Source organism: Manihot esculenta, chromosome 12 (genome assembly GCF_001659605.2).
Source record: "Manihot esculenta cultivar AM560-2 chromosome 12, M.esculenta_v8, whole genome shotgun sequence".
Lineage (NCBI taxonomy): Eukaryota > Viridiplantae > Streptophyta > Magnoliopsida > Malpighiales > Euphorbiaceae > Manihot > Manihot esculenta.
In genome coordinates, this window is record NC_035172.2 from 28,498,398 (window position 1) to 28,512,311 (window position 13,914).

The 13,914-nt window shown below is 35.1% G+C and overlaps 1 long non-coding RNA gene across 1 annotated transcript; it reads right to left on the reverse strand.

Moving 5' to 3' along the window:
- Positions 1-7,940: 7,940 nt before the first annotated feature.
- LOC122721349 lies at positions 7,941-13,493 on the reverse strand. The gene is made up of 3 exons (XR_006347958.1): positions 13,267-13,493; positions 12,262-12,447; positions 7,941-11,954 (listed from the first exon to the last, which is right to left on the reverse strand). It is a non-coding gene; the product is annotated as an uncharacterized LOC122721349 (long non-coding RNA).
- Positions 13,494-13,914: the final 421 nt, after the last annotated feature.

Here is a 13,914-nt window from a genome sequence, read left to right on the forward strand (position 1 = left end):
TGAGCATAATAGAAATTATGTAGAGGATATTAAACAATCAAGATATAATTTGTCATTCTCTTTGAGAGAGATATCTTCTGGGTCCCTCGATAAGTGAGATTGAGAAATGTATGGCCATGCTCAAATGAATTGAATGTGATCAATATCATTTAGTTTTATCAGTCTACTTAGAGATCGGGAAATCATAAGTTTGAACATTATAATTTTGACATTGACCATGACTTATGTTCAAACTAGATATCGTATGACAAAGGGTAATATACATGTTCTGTTTATTAGGCTTTATCGGACTATTGATCCTCATATTAATTGGGTAGTCATAACGTCTTGCTAAAGGTCACTTATAATTTATGGGTCTTATTGGACTGAGCTTATTGCCAATTAATGTGAACCTATTGGGTCACACACAATAAAACGTCATTGATGTGTTATGTCATATAAATGGGCTAAGAGCCTGTTAGCATAATTAATAATAATATTAATAAAGATGTTATTATTATTAATATTAATTATTTGTAATTATTATAAGATAATAATATCTGCAGCCTATCTGTAACAGTTACAGATAAAAAGTATTTTCGTTTTCTTTTGCAAAGAACTTATTGCACAGATATATTGGTATCTGAGATTGTGTACCGGTTACGATTATCACAACTCCTTATGAAAAGAAAAGTGTGAAAATGAAAAGTTTTTGAGAGGAAACGAGTGAATAAAAAACACTTTCTTTGAAAACTTTATAAAAAGTATGAGGAAGGTTTTTGTGATCATTTTCTGTGTTGCAGATTTGGAGCACATAGTTAATCTATCCGTTTAGAGAGCTAGTACTCCAGACGGAAACGTTCGTGTGAATACCATTAAGGGTGTTCGTTTCAGAAGCAGCACCATTAGTGCTAATAGGATTTTTCAAATCTAAAAGGTTAGTTTCTTTATCATCTCTTTCGAATTAAACGAAACACTCAGATCTCGAAAGGAGAAACAAAGATCTTTATTTTTTCGCTGCATGGGATGCAGTGATCTCTAGGCTTTCTTACACTCCGAACCAAGAGGAAACACACGGCCTCTGGACAGGTCGGCTTCAGATCGGACAGACTCACCCTCTCAAACATCAGGGTGAGTCTCCATAAGGAAGTTACCACTAAACACCTACAATCCAGAAGATTCCCCTTTACGCCTGCGATCACTGGGTTCTCTACCAATTAGCCAGTGAAAATTCCTTACCAATAAACTGGCCACATATTGCCGGATCATCAGAAAAAACTATATTTATTTTCACCTTCTTGCAATATAAAAGGAAAACGATCACAAAAGTAAAGGTACGCTATTCTCTCACACCAATACTTTGAATTCTAAACAATTTTTTACTCCCGCTTTGTTTTTCAGTTTACTGACTTGAATGTCGGAGTAGCTGCCGTAGACGCCAACCACCTCACTTTCTTCTTTTTGTAGGTTTAACCAATCACAGTACAGTTCCGATCCGGTCATGTTATAATTTTAGTTCCAGTAACATCAATATCTAAATTTATTTCAATAAAATTCAATCAGATCTAATATATGAAAATATCATATTGCTGCTAGATAGAGTCTGAAATTTAGGATAACTCTAATATATTGAATTTTAGCATCATCATTTTCCATGTTACCTGCTATTACAAAGTGATAAAAAGATATAGATTTTGTTGGGATGAGATAAATTAAAATAAAGTAAAATTTCAAATGATATTTTTTTTACATTTTAAAAATTTATATAGTATATAATTTCTTTAAAAAAATCTTTAAACATAAAGATTTTGAAAAGAAAATTTTATCAACTCACTAACTTAATCCATTAGAAAAATATAGATTTCATAAAATTTGAAAGCATACATTTTTTTCCAGTGGGCCGGAGCCTCCGGAGTCCTTAGAGTGCACTGGGTACGAGCGTGGAAGTACTGTAGGCTTCCCTTTGCACCACAGGTCATTAACAGCGCTCACCTCTGCACTCTGGCTTCTAGGAGTGTGATTCGGGCGAAGGTCTCAATCTGTCCCTGAACTTTGAAGTATGAATTGGCGGGAGAGTTTGCAGCGGACAAGGCTCTGAGCTCATCTTCCCTGCTTTTAACTCACTAAGAATGCAAATGGTTGAACAAAGGCTTTGGGTTTTGTTGGGCACTGGGCAAAAGAAAACACTTGTCTTTTGAAGAAACTAGTATTGGGTGATAACTCCGATTTGATGAACATGATTCACATTCTCAATCGAAGTTACCTAGTTTTCTCTCTATATTCTCTCTTGATGATTTTATGCCCATGTGCACAAGGGTCACAAATGTTTGGGCTATAGATACAGAACCAGTGTTCTATTGCATTCCATTTTATAAGATTTTTAGTTTTTCCAAATTTGTTCCTCTAACCTTTCCCTTCAAATAAAGAAATCAGCTAAACTTGATGTGCAGATATTGGTGGATCATGCTTCACTCTTGGTGACCCAAATTGCCACCAGCATCTGTATGTTTGCATTCGCATGGACTGCATCTAATTTAATTGAAATCAAGGCTGTCAAGATTCTAATTCCTCCTGGACACAACGCATCCGCCGTTATCAATTGGTGAGTAGAACTAAAGAAAAAGATGTTGTGTGCTTGTTCTTTTTTGTCCGGTGAATGTAGCTGTATCATGCTCGTGGATGTGAATATTTTTATCAGGCTTTTGCACGTGCAAAGAAAACAGGAAACCACTCTATCTAATGGTAATCTTAATATAATTATTGCATGCATGCATTCAAGATCATGCCAATTAATTTGATGTTGATCTCTTTGTTGGGACCTTGGAGACACAGTACCTGTATTTCATAAATTTCTAGGATCAACTTGCTTAATCACAGCACAACATTGATGAGAACTTGGAATATGACAACCAATATAGATCAAGGAGATGAAATTCTTTATGTTCTATTGCACTTATATATATAGCAGGTCAAATTCAGTGGGTTAAACACAACCAAGACAACCTGTGTATTGACATTAACTATCTTCTGCATAAGTGGAAAAAATGGCTTCTTGTCATATCCGTTCATTGAGTTTACCTTCCAGATCTCATCCTCTAATTGTTAGTATTAAGGAGAAGTTGCGCAAATTGAAGGCATCTCAGTCCTCATCAATGAGCTGCAAATTGAATAGCCTAAAGAGTTTGTTCGAGTTCATTGATGATTTGCTTCAAATGCCAGTGGCTCAACAAACCCTCTCCCATGAAAGGCAAGGCCAGCGTGTAGAAAATGTATTGAATGGATCTCTAGCGTTGTTGGATTTATGTGATTCCACAAGAGATCTTTTCTCACGGATGAAGGATTGTGTGCAAGAACTTGAATTATCTCTCCACAGAAGAAAAGGCAAAGACTTTGGCATCACAGCTGAAGTTGAGGCTTACATGGTATCTAGAAAGAAGTTGAGCAAAGTTATTTGCAAATATCTGAAAATTTTGAAGAGAAAGGAGAGAAATTGCACAACAGAAGCCTTGGACAACACATCTGACTTAACAAACATGATTAGCATGCTAAAAAGGGTCCAGGAAATTAGTCTTATTGAGTTCAAGTCGATCTTATCTTTCATTTCTCAGCCAAAGGCAAAACCAAAGCTCTCTGGCTGGTCTATCATCTCAAAAACACTACAATCTAAGCGCGTAACATGTGAGGTAGAAATTGAAGTAAATGAAGTAGCGAAGGTTGATGCTGAATTGCTTATCTTAAAGTCAAGCAAAGACATCAGTATTTCACAACTTCAAAACCTTCTTAAAGGATTGGAGGCTTTGGGGTCGAGCATTCAAGAAGCTGAGGAGGAGCTAGAATGTATTTATAGGCAATTGGTGAAAACTAGAGTATCCCTTTTTAACATCCTGAATCATTAGTGGAGTTGTTTCCTCAAACTCCCCTAAACAATTTTGTATCATGCAAGTTCTATTCCAAATTGTAGATATGTATATATACACAGAGGGAAATTAAATCAAAGATTTATATACTCAGATTCAGAACATCTCCCTCAATTTACGCACTTTCTCCTCTTAATATACATTTTCTTCAAAATTTTATATTATGTTTCAGTGCAAAAGGAGCTCAAAGAATGTTTATATAGCTGAATTTAGGGGAATCAACATATGTTTTTTAATAGGATCTCGAGAAACACTGGAAGCAAGGAGATGTGAACTTAGTGTCTTAAACATGTTTCTGCTGCTTATGGGGAAATCATGACAATTTTTAGGCACCGTCTTACATTAGGTGGAAATGATATCTGGTTTGTAAGTATAGCTATCAAAATTATCCTGAGATTATCTGAAAAATGAGAATTTGGAAAACAAATCTTGGAATTGATTTCTGTTTCATTTCTAAGGGAATTAAAGAAGACCTTCTGTTCATCTGTAAATTCTGCTAGAGTTAAAACTTGATCATTCCATGTAAGTATGTCAAACTGGCCTTTAGTCAATGTAGATGCTAATCAACGTGTATAGATCAATGTGATGCGTAGGCTAGTTTGTCTAATAACTTGGATAAGCCAAGGCTTTGAAGATTCTTGTTGCTCCATAATCAATTAGTATTCGAAAGCTAAAAGACAATAAACAATTATTGTGAGCTGCTGCATCCCCCTCGTGCGTGTACATAATTTATTAGAGTTATGCATGTGAAGTAGGAAGCAATATAAGAAACCTGAATGAAGTTATTTAATAATCACATCTTAAATTATTGGAATTGGGGTTCATGCATGGTCTAATTTGTTCAATAATAACATAATGATATATTGTGCATGTATCAGCTCAAAGCTGTGCAATTTGAAGGAGATCTCTGTCTGCAGCCATTGAAGCAGATACTGAACTTGAAAAATATTATAATGGATCAGGAATTGCTTTTATGTGTTAGTCTTAATTATTGTTGCACGAAAATGATGAGGCGTTAGTGGGGATTGTCACAAAACTCGGAACATGACAACTAAAATAGATTTAGAAATAGTGTATTGCGTATGTTCCTTTGCTCTTGTAGCTCCATCATATATAAAAGGTATGATAAGGTGATCTGAACAACAAGACGACTTCATATTCTTGATAAGATTTCTCCTGCAGAAAAGAAAAATGGCTGCTTTACATGTTCGTTCAATCAGTTTTCCCTCTAGATCTCATCCTCTATATGTAAGTATAGAAGAGCATCTGTACGAGCTGAAGGCATCACAGTCCTCATCCATAGGCCACAAGTTGGCTGCTCTGAAAGAGTTGTATGTAGATGATTTTCTTCAACTGTCATTCACCCAGCAAACTTTCTGCCATGAAGGACAAAATCAAACCGTAGAGGAGGCACTTAATGGATCTTTGGGATTGTTAGATGTTTGCAGCACCACAATAGATCTTTTTCACAGATGAGAGAATGTGTACAGGGTCTTGAATCATCTATCCGAAGAAAAAGAGTGGGAGAATCTGGCTTTAATGAAGTTGATGTATACATGGTATCTAAAAAACGATCGATCAAAGTGATAGGCAAGTACCTGAGAAATTTCTGCAGAACAACAACCTTGGATGAGAACTTCGATTTGGTAAACATGATTAATCTATTAAAATGTGCTGAGGAAATTAGTCTTGCTGTGTTCGAGTCCATCTTATCTTTCATTTCTGACAAAGGGAAGAACAAAGCTCTCCGGTTGGTTTGTTGTCTCAAAATTATGGCAACCCAAGAATGGGGAAGTTGAAGCCAATGAAGTGGAGAATATTGATGATGCTTTACTTGTCTTGAAGTCCAGCAAAGGCATCAATCAAGAGTTAGATTGTGTGTATAGAAGATTGGTGAAAACCAGAGTTACTCTTATCAATATTTTGAATAATTAGTGGGTGTTACCCCTAAAACACAATTTTGTATCATGCAATTTTGTTATTGTATATATCATTCATATACAAGTAAATCCAAGTGATTACTAAATTCTGCTCAAAACATTTCCCTCGGTTAGCTTCCTATCAATATGTATTTTCCCTTTCATGGTTTTATGGTTCAAAAGAAAAAGAAAAATCTTGTTAAATTTACACGAGATATTGAGTAGCTATTGGTAAGTGGATGGCCATAGATCCTGCACCTGTAAAATGCACATATAAATTTTCCGGTGACTCAGTTGGATTTTTAACCAAATTTCAAATGACCTTGAGCGCAAATATACATGGGAAAATGCAAAAAAACAGTCTTTTGTCCCACGAAGGTGCAAAAGCAGCAAATTGAGCCACTATCTTTTGGGGGATTTGTTGGTAACAATTCCTTTCTGAAGGACTTCCTCTAGTGTAGGGCAATAATAATGGACGTGGGAAAAGTTAATTTATAGATAAAAATAGAATTTATAAGTTGGACTCATAAACAACCTAGCAAAATCCATACAATAAAGAGAAAATAAGTCCAAATTTAAATAATATCTTAAACTATATGGGTCTAGCGGATTTGACTAAGCAAATATGAGAATACAAGAAATCGCATGCATACAACACCGCATCTCCTTCAACAACTGACCCACGATATTAGATTGAAAGCCGATAAAACTCTAAAACTAAAAGTTAGAAGAACTCTAAGTGGAGGTTTAGAAAAAAAAAAAGTAAAATAATCAATTCTAAAAACACATTAAACTATTAAATAAAGAAATAAAGAGAAACCATAAATTAACATAGTAACCGGTGAAAATAGAATGGATAAAACTTTTTAACATCTATCTTATGCCTTTCGAAACAATTATATTTTCGATAAGATGCCACCAACAATAAATTAATAAGACAAAAATCTGAACCCTTATCAAACTTGTCGAACAAAACAAATATCAGCACTACAAACTACCTAAAAGAGGAGCCGTAGGCCACAACTAGTGGATCTCATGCATGTTTTCTCCCAAAAGCACAAATATTCGCAAATAACCATAAAACTAATGAAAAAAAGCATTCACAACACAACTAATCATAAAATTAATAAAAAAAATGTTAACCAGGAACCAACTATTGATTTTTCTGTCTAAAAAACGTAAAAAAAAGTCATTAAGAATAAAAACTCTAGTTACTTTTAAAAGAAAAAAATTTTAAAAAAAAATTCTTTCTCTAGTTCTCTAGAGAGAATAAAAAAAATCCAAATTGAAATATTTTAATAACAATGAAATTCTCTTCGAAGTTGGCAAATTTATAATCTATTGTCGGTATCATAGTAACTCCAAGTTTTTTTAAACCTTAGAAACATGGAACATAGGATGTATTATAATGGTATTATAAATCTATAAAAATATTTAAAAAAAGGTGAGAACTAAAATTGGTCTAAAATTTGCTGCCGTTTGGTGGTCTATTATACTGCCATTTGGCGCTGTATTTTATTGCCATGTATTACTCCACTTCCACCAACGGTTTGAACTTCAATTTTCTGCATTCCGTAACTATGCTTTCTCCGTGTTGTCTTCCCCTTAACGTTTTGAGCTCATCTTAAGTTCTCTGCTTTCAATTATTGTGGCTTCCTCTTTCATTTTTCAACCCAGACTCCACATCCTTATGTTTCAATTAATATCCCTTTAATTTTTGCAAGTATTTTCAGACTCATTGCTTAACATGTTTGAATCATTACTTCAATTTCATCCCTGTAACATGTTTCTCTGTTTCATGGTACAAATTTGGTTATGAAATATTATAATGGCGATAGATACTTGTGGGCTTCATCTAGAATGCCTAGAATGTATTTGCAGAAAGTTTCTCTCTTTTCATGGTATAAAATCGAACACCAAATGTTGTAATGGAGACTACGGGTTGCAATCTAAAAATTTGCAAATCATGCCGACATCATCTCACCAGGTACCATGCAGGAGCTTACTTTCATCAAATTCATTCATTTAGATTTTCTTTTTCTTTTAGTATAAGATTATTACATATTTGTTGAAATGCACTGCCATACCTTGTTTTATTGCATTTTCTGAAATCGGATTTGTTGCATTCTTTAATTGCAAATGCTTTCATCTGTCTCAAGTTGTTGAATATCTATTATCCCGTGCCTATCAATATGGTGCTTCTAGGAGTTTCCATTTGTATCAGTTTCAAGTCTTACCTAGAAAAAAAAATTGAGATAATGCTTCATACCACTCCTCCTTGGTGGAAATCTGGCACTTCAGGGTATCTGGGAAAGTGGTAGTAAAACACAGCTGTGATTAGGCAATTAATAGAAAGGAGAAACGGAGAATGGCCAAATACATACTATTTGAGATTATTCCATTTAACACTCGAACTAAAGTTGTAAACTATTGAACACATGAACTCAAAAGAATCATAACCATTAAATAAATATTAACCTTGTCATTGATGACTCGTAAGAAAGGCTATTTTTGACTAGTCTCTTTTATTGCTGATTATGTTCTAATTTTGCTTATTGCACTCTAAATTTTCATAAAATGAAGAGAATGGAATTCCATTATCTCCCCGGGACAGTAAAGGACAGGACAAAGTTGCTGCAAATGTTATGCCTATCAACTCTTTTCATAAATGGACATCCTCTGTCCTTAGACCGAAAAGCTTTAGAGATATATGCATTTGCATGGCCCTATTGCTGAAGAACTGCTCCTATACATCAATTAATAGCCTCAATTTCCACTATAAAGGGTTTGGAAAAATCAAGAATTTCCTAAACAAGAGCCTGAGCCATGGAATTTTAGATGGATTCGAGAGCCTATTGAGATGACTCATTCCAATGGAAAGACTCATTCTTAATTAAGTTTGCAAAGGGCTTACTAATGACCCAGTAGTGATGAAAAAACAGTCTATAGTAATTGGTAAGGCCTAGAAATCTTCTAAGTTTGTTTGCTAAAGTTGGAGTGAAGCAAGAAACCATTGCTTGCAATTTCTTAGGATCTGTGGACATCCCTTTGCCAGAAATTCAATTTCCTTTTGACCAAAAGTACACTAAGATCTCCTTGTATAGAGTTGTTGGGCTCGCAAAATCTTAAACACCTCCAAATGCTACATTTGAGATTTGAGGTCAAGTCTGTAAATTAAAATATCATTGAAAACACAAGAAAAAAAAAATCCTAAGGTGATGTTGGAAAATGATTCTTGAGTTCTTGAAAAGTAGAAAAAGCATTAGTGAGGCCAAAGAGCATAACAATAAACTCAAAGTGGCCATGATGAGTTCTAAATGCAGTCTTAAGAATATAATGAACTTATCTTTTACGGCATGGTCATTTAACTTCCTATAATCCTCATAAAATCACCATATCCCATCTTTTTTCTTGACTTACAAAACATAGAAGGAAGCAAGGGCTATTGCTTGGTGAATAGTAGAGGAAGCTAGCGTTTTATGACCAACTCTTCTGTCTTTCTCTTTTGGGAGTGAAGATACCTATATGGTCTATGATTAATAGGCAGAGTAGACGGCAGAAATGGAATGGAATGGTTATGGTTCCTAAAAGGAGTTGTTTTAGGTTCTTCAAAAGTGGTATGATATTTGTCCAACGAAGATGCAGATTGATACCTGTTGTGCTGTGACCAACAACATTGTTACTCTGTTCCTGCTGCGACTGAATAACATAATGAATAGAGGAGATTGAAAATCCACCCCCTTTTTACGCCAAATTTTCCAGTAACCTTCACCAGCTCTTATGATATGAAATTATAAAAGAATCAGAAATTCCCCAAATTTTAATTCTGCTTAAAGCTCAGTTGAAAGTAACATCGGAGACTTGAAAGAATTGGATTGAAGCTTCTCATCCAATCCACTCTCAAAATGATTTTCTTGCTAATGCAACACTTTGAGGTTGTAATGTAACTGATGTGTTCCAGCTAAAGTCTTTACACAGGTGGGTGGTAATGATCCTCCTGCCATCTGCTACTGCAATTGCAGTGGCTGAAATTTGCATTAATGGTAATTTTAGCTCTTCAGCTACCTCTTATCCATGAAGCTATTGGTACTATCACTGTCAAATAGGATTACCAAATACCAGTTGCCTGTTTTTGTGAGTTCCTAGAACCTTGATTGATCATACAACCTGGCTGCCTTCAACAGCATGGACTAAAGAGAATCATTACCTTCAAATTAGCCAGTTCCTCCATTGCATCTGAAACCTCATGCCATTCTTCCCCCACTTCCTCTGGCTCACATACTTGCATATCTAACTTGGTTTTGAGTTTACAATGGTGGACTGGGAAGTACTTTTCTCCACACTTGAGACAAGGCTTTAGTTGTTCTTAAATATTTGACTTGGTTTGTTAACATTTCTAGAGATTGATTGGCTGCTGACGAGCTCATGTTGGCTTATGCTAGTGATACTGGCAGTTGAGACTTGAGAGTTTGATCTGGTGAAGTTGGTTGGTGACTTCTGATTAAAGCGGGGGTGTTTACATGCCCATGGAAACACTGGTTCATTGGAAAAGGCTTACTGGTCTGTAATGAGGCACTACTGGTAGACGTACGTCTGTAAACAGTGAATATGTGTTGAATGCTTGTCTGAATTTCCTGTAATTTCTTGCAATCTTGCTGTTTCAAAGGCTTGGTATAAAGTTCCTAGTTTCATCATCCTTACCATGGATCTGATTTCATCCTGGAAACCGTCAGTACATCCAAATAAAAGTAGGCTTCACCTAACTCTGGTAAAAACCCTCTCCATTCTGATCCAGAGATCCTCAGAACAATGTCCTTCTTGTCTCGTCCTCATAAGCTCTTCAGCAATGTCCTTTAGCCCTTGATCTTCAAATCTAGCGTATAACTAAAAATCAGCTTGCAATCCCTACCCTTTGCTCCCTTGGAACTCCAGAAACCTCAAAGTACTTGACACACTTCCAAAAATAAGAAATCTTGCCAAACCTCAAAGTACTTTTTGTCCAATTTCAAAGATAACAAATATTTCTCCCATTGTTGGTTTCAAATAAAGATATCAACTACACATGATCTGCAGCCATATGAGTGGATCATGCTTCACTCTTGTCAGACCTGATAGTCATGAGCACATGTATGATTGCATTATTAATTTCATATGTATTTCCATAAACAACGCATGGACTGTGAGTAATTTAATTGAAATCAAGCCTGTCCAGATTCTAGTTGCTCCTCAATACCAGGCATCCCAGCCAGAGTAGTTCAACACTCATTGTCAATTGGTGTGCACAAACTAAAGAAAAAGGAACTGTTATATGCTTGTTCTTTTCTGTTTCATGAATGTAGCTGAGTCATGCTCGTGGATGTGAATACTTTATCAATCTTCTGCACATGCAAGCATAGCAGGAAACAACTTTTATCAGATAAATAAATCATTATTTATCTTAACATCTGTGACTATATTTTAATCATTATTATTGCATGCATGCCTTCAAGATCAGTGCTATATGTCCTGATGGTGATCTCTGTGTTGGAACCTTGGAGGCACTGCACCTATGTGTGACTATATTTTAAGCATTCATCATAAATTTTTATGATATAGCACAACATTGATGAGACACTTGGAACATGACAACCAATATAGATGTAGAAGATCAAATTCTTTATGTTCTATTGCACTTCTATATATAAGAGGCTCATTCAGTGGGATCAACACAACCAAGACCACCTGTACATTCAGTGTTTCCAAACTATCTTCTGCATACGGAAAAAAATGGCTTCTTGTCATATCCGTTCATTCAGTTTACCTTCCAGATCTCATCCTCTAATTGTTACTATTGAGGAGCAGTTGTGCAAATTGAAGGCGTCTCAGTTCTCAACAATGAGCTGCAAATTGAATGGCCTAAAGAATTTGTTCGAGTGCACTGATGATTTGCTTCAAATGCCTGTGGCTCAACAGACTCTCTCCCATGAAAGTCAAAGCCAGTGTGTAGAAGATGCATTGAGTGGATCTCTGGATCTGCTGGATTTGTGTGATTCCATAAGAGACTTTTTCTCACAGATGAAGGAATGTGTGCAAGAACTTGAATTCTCTCTCGGTAGAAGAAAACGTGGCATCACATCTGAAGTTGAGGTTTACATGGAATCTAGAAAGAAGTTGAGCAAAGTTATTATCAAATATCTGAGGTATTTGAAGAGAAAGGAGAGGAATAGCACATCAGAAGCCATGGACAATAACTCCAACTTGACAAACATGATTAGCATATTAACAAGAGTCCAAGAAATTAGCCTTGGAGAGTTCCAGTCAATATTATCTTTCATTTCTCAGCCAAAGGCAAAATCAAAGCCCTTTGGCTGGTCCATCATCTCAAAAGCATTGCAATCAAAGCGGGTATCATGTGAAGTGGAAACTGAAGTGAATGAAGTAGAGAAGCTTGACGCTGAATTGCTTACCCTGAAGTCAAGCAAAGACATCAGTATTTCACAACTTCAAAGCCTTCTTAAAGGATTGGAGGCTTTGGGGTCAAGCATTCAAGAAGCTGAGGAGGAGCTAGAATGTATTTACAGGCTATTGGTGAAAACTAGAGTATCCCTTCTCAACATCCTCAACCATTAGTGGGGTTGCTTCCACAAACTCCCCTACACAATTTGTATCAGACAAATTCAGTTCCCAATTGTAGATATGTATACACACAGAAAATGAAAGCAAAGATTTCTATATTCAGATTCAGAACATCTCCAATTTGCTCACTTTCTCCTCTTTATATTATATTCAACTGCTAAAGTAGCTCAAAGAATTTTTACAAAGTTAGATTTAGAAGAATCAACATAGTATTCTAACAAGATCTTGAGAAGCACTGTTTATATCTATAGCCAGGGGAATCAACATGTTTTCTGCTGCTTGGAGTTGGTTAACCTGAGATGGAAAAAGAATAAATTGCAGGATGAATAATTTTAATTTAGTGGAAAATGCTATCCTTTGTAAAAATTTTCAAAATTATCATTAAGATTTTATAACTTAAACCATCTGAAAAAAAAAAAAAAATGGAAAGTAAACCCTGAAAGGACTTTTGTTTCATTTCCAAGGAAGTTAAACAAGGCCTTTTGTTCACCCATGAATTGGTACAAGTATTGCTAAATGTGATGCATAGACTATTTTGTCTAATAATTTAGACAAGGCTGTCAAGATTCTTGCTGCTTCATAATCAATTGGTATTCAAGTAATAAAAGAAATTGAACAATTATTGTGAGCTAATGCATCCCCTTTTGGGTCAAATTATTCTAGTCATGCAAATGAAGTAGGTAATATTTTCAGAAACCTGAAGGAAATTATCTAATAATTACATCTTAAATTATTGAAGTTGGGTTCATGCATGGGCTATTTGTCCACTAATAACGGTATGATTACTTGCGCATGTTCAAACTTAAAGCTGTTCAATTTGAGGGAGATCTCTCTACCTGGAGTCATGGCAGCAGATACTGAACCTGAAAAATTATAATCAATCAGGCTTGGACAGCAAGACCATTTGCATATTCATATTTTTTATTAGACTTCCCTGCAGATAAGAAAAATGGCATCATCTCCCTTGGACTGCAAAGAACAAGAAAAGCAGGTCTTCTTGACAGTGCATTTGTCATCCAATTTTCAACTTGTATTTATGATCTTGTAATCCAACCCTAACAGGGTGGAGATTCCTTTTTTGTTGCAAGTCAGTGTGGAGTCTTTGTTAAATAGAATTTTGATCAGTTAGATAAAAAAAACAACTAGCCCTTCTCTTGATTGGTTACTGCAAACAATGGCCAACAACTCTTATTCATAAATTATCCTCTGCCCTCGAGTCCCGGAAACTTTAGAAATATATACAATTAGTCGTTTGCCGTACGTTACGTGGTTATTAAAATATTTTCATTCCTATTATACGAAAGAGTTAATTCGAAAAAAATATCGTATTTTTAATTTTTCTGCAATTATATTTTTTTTTTTTTCGATTAAACTCTAATTTTTTAAAATTACTCTAAATATATAACTCTTATTCTACCATTAGAAAACTAATATATTTTTTTTTTCGATTAAACTTTAATTTTTACCATTAAAAAACTAATAAA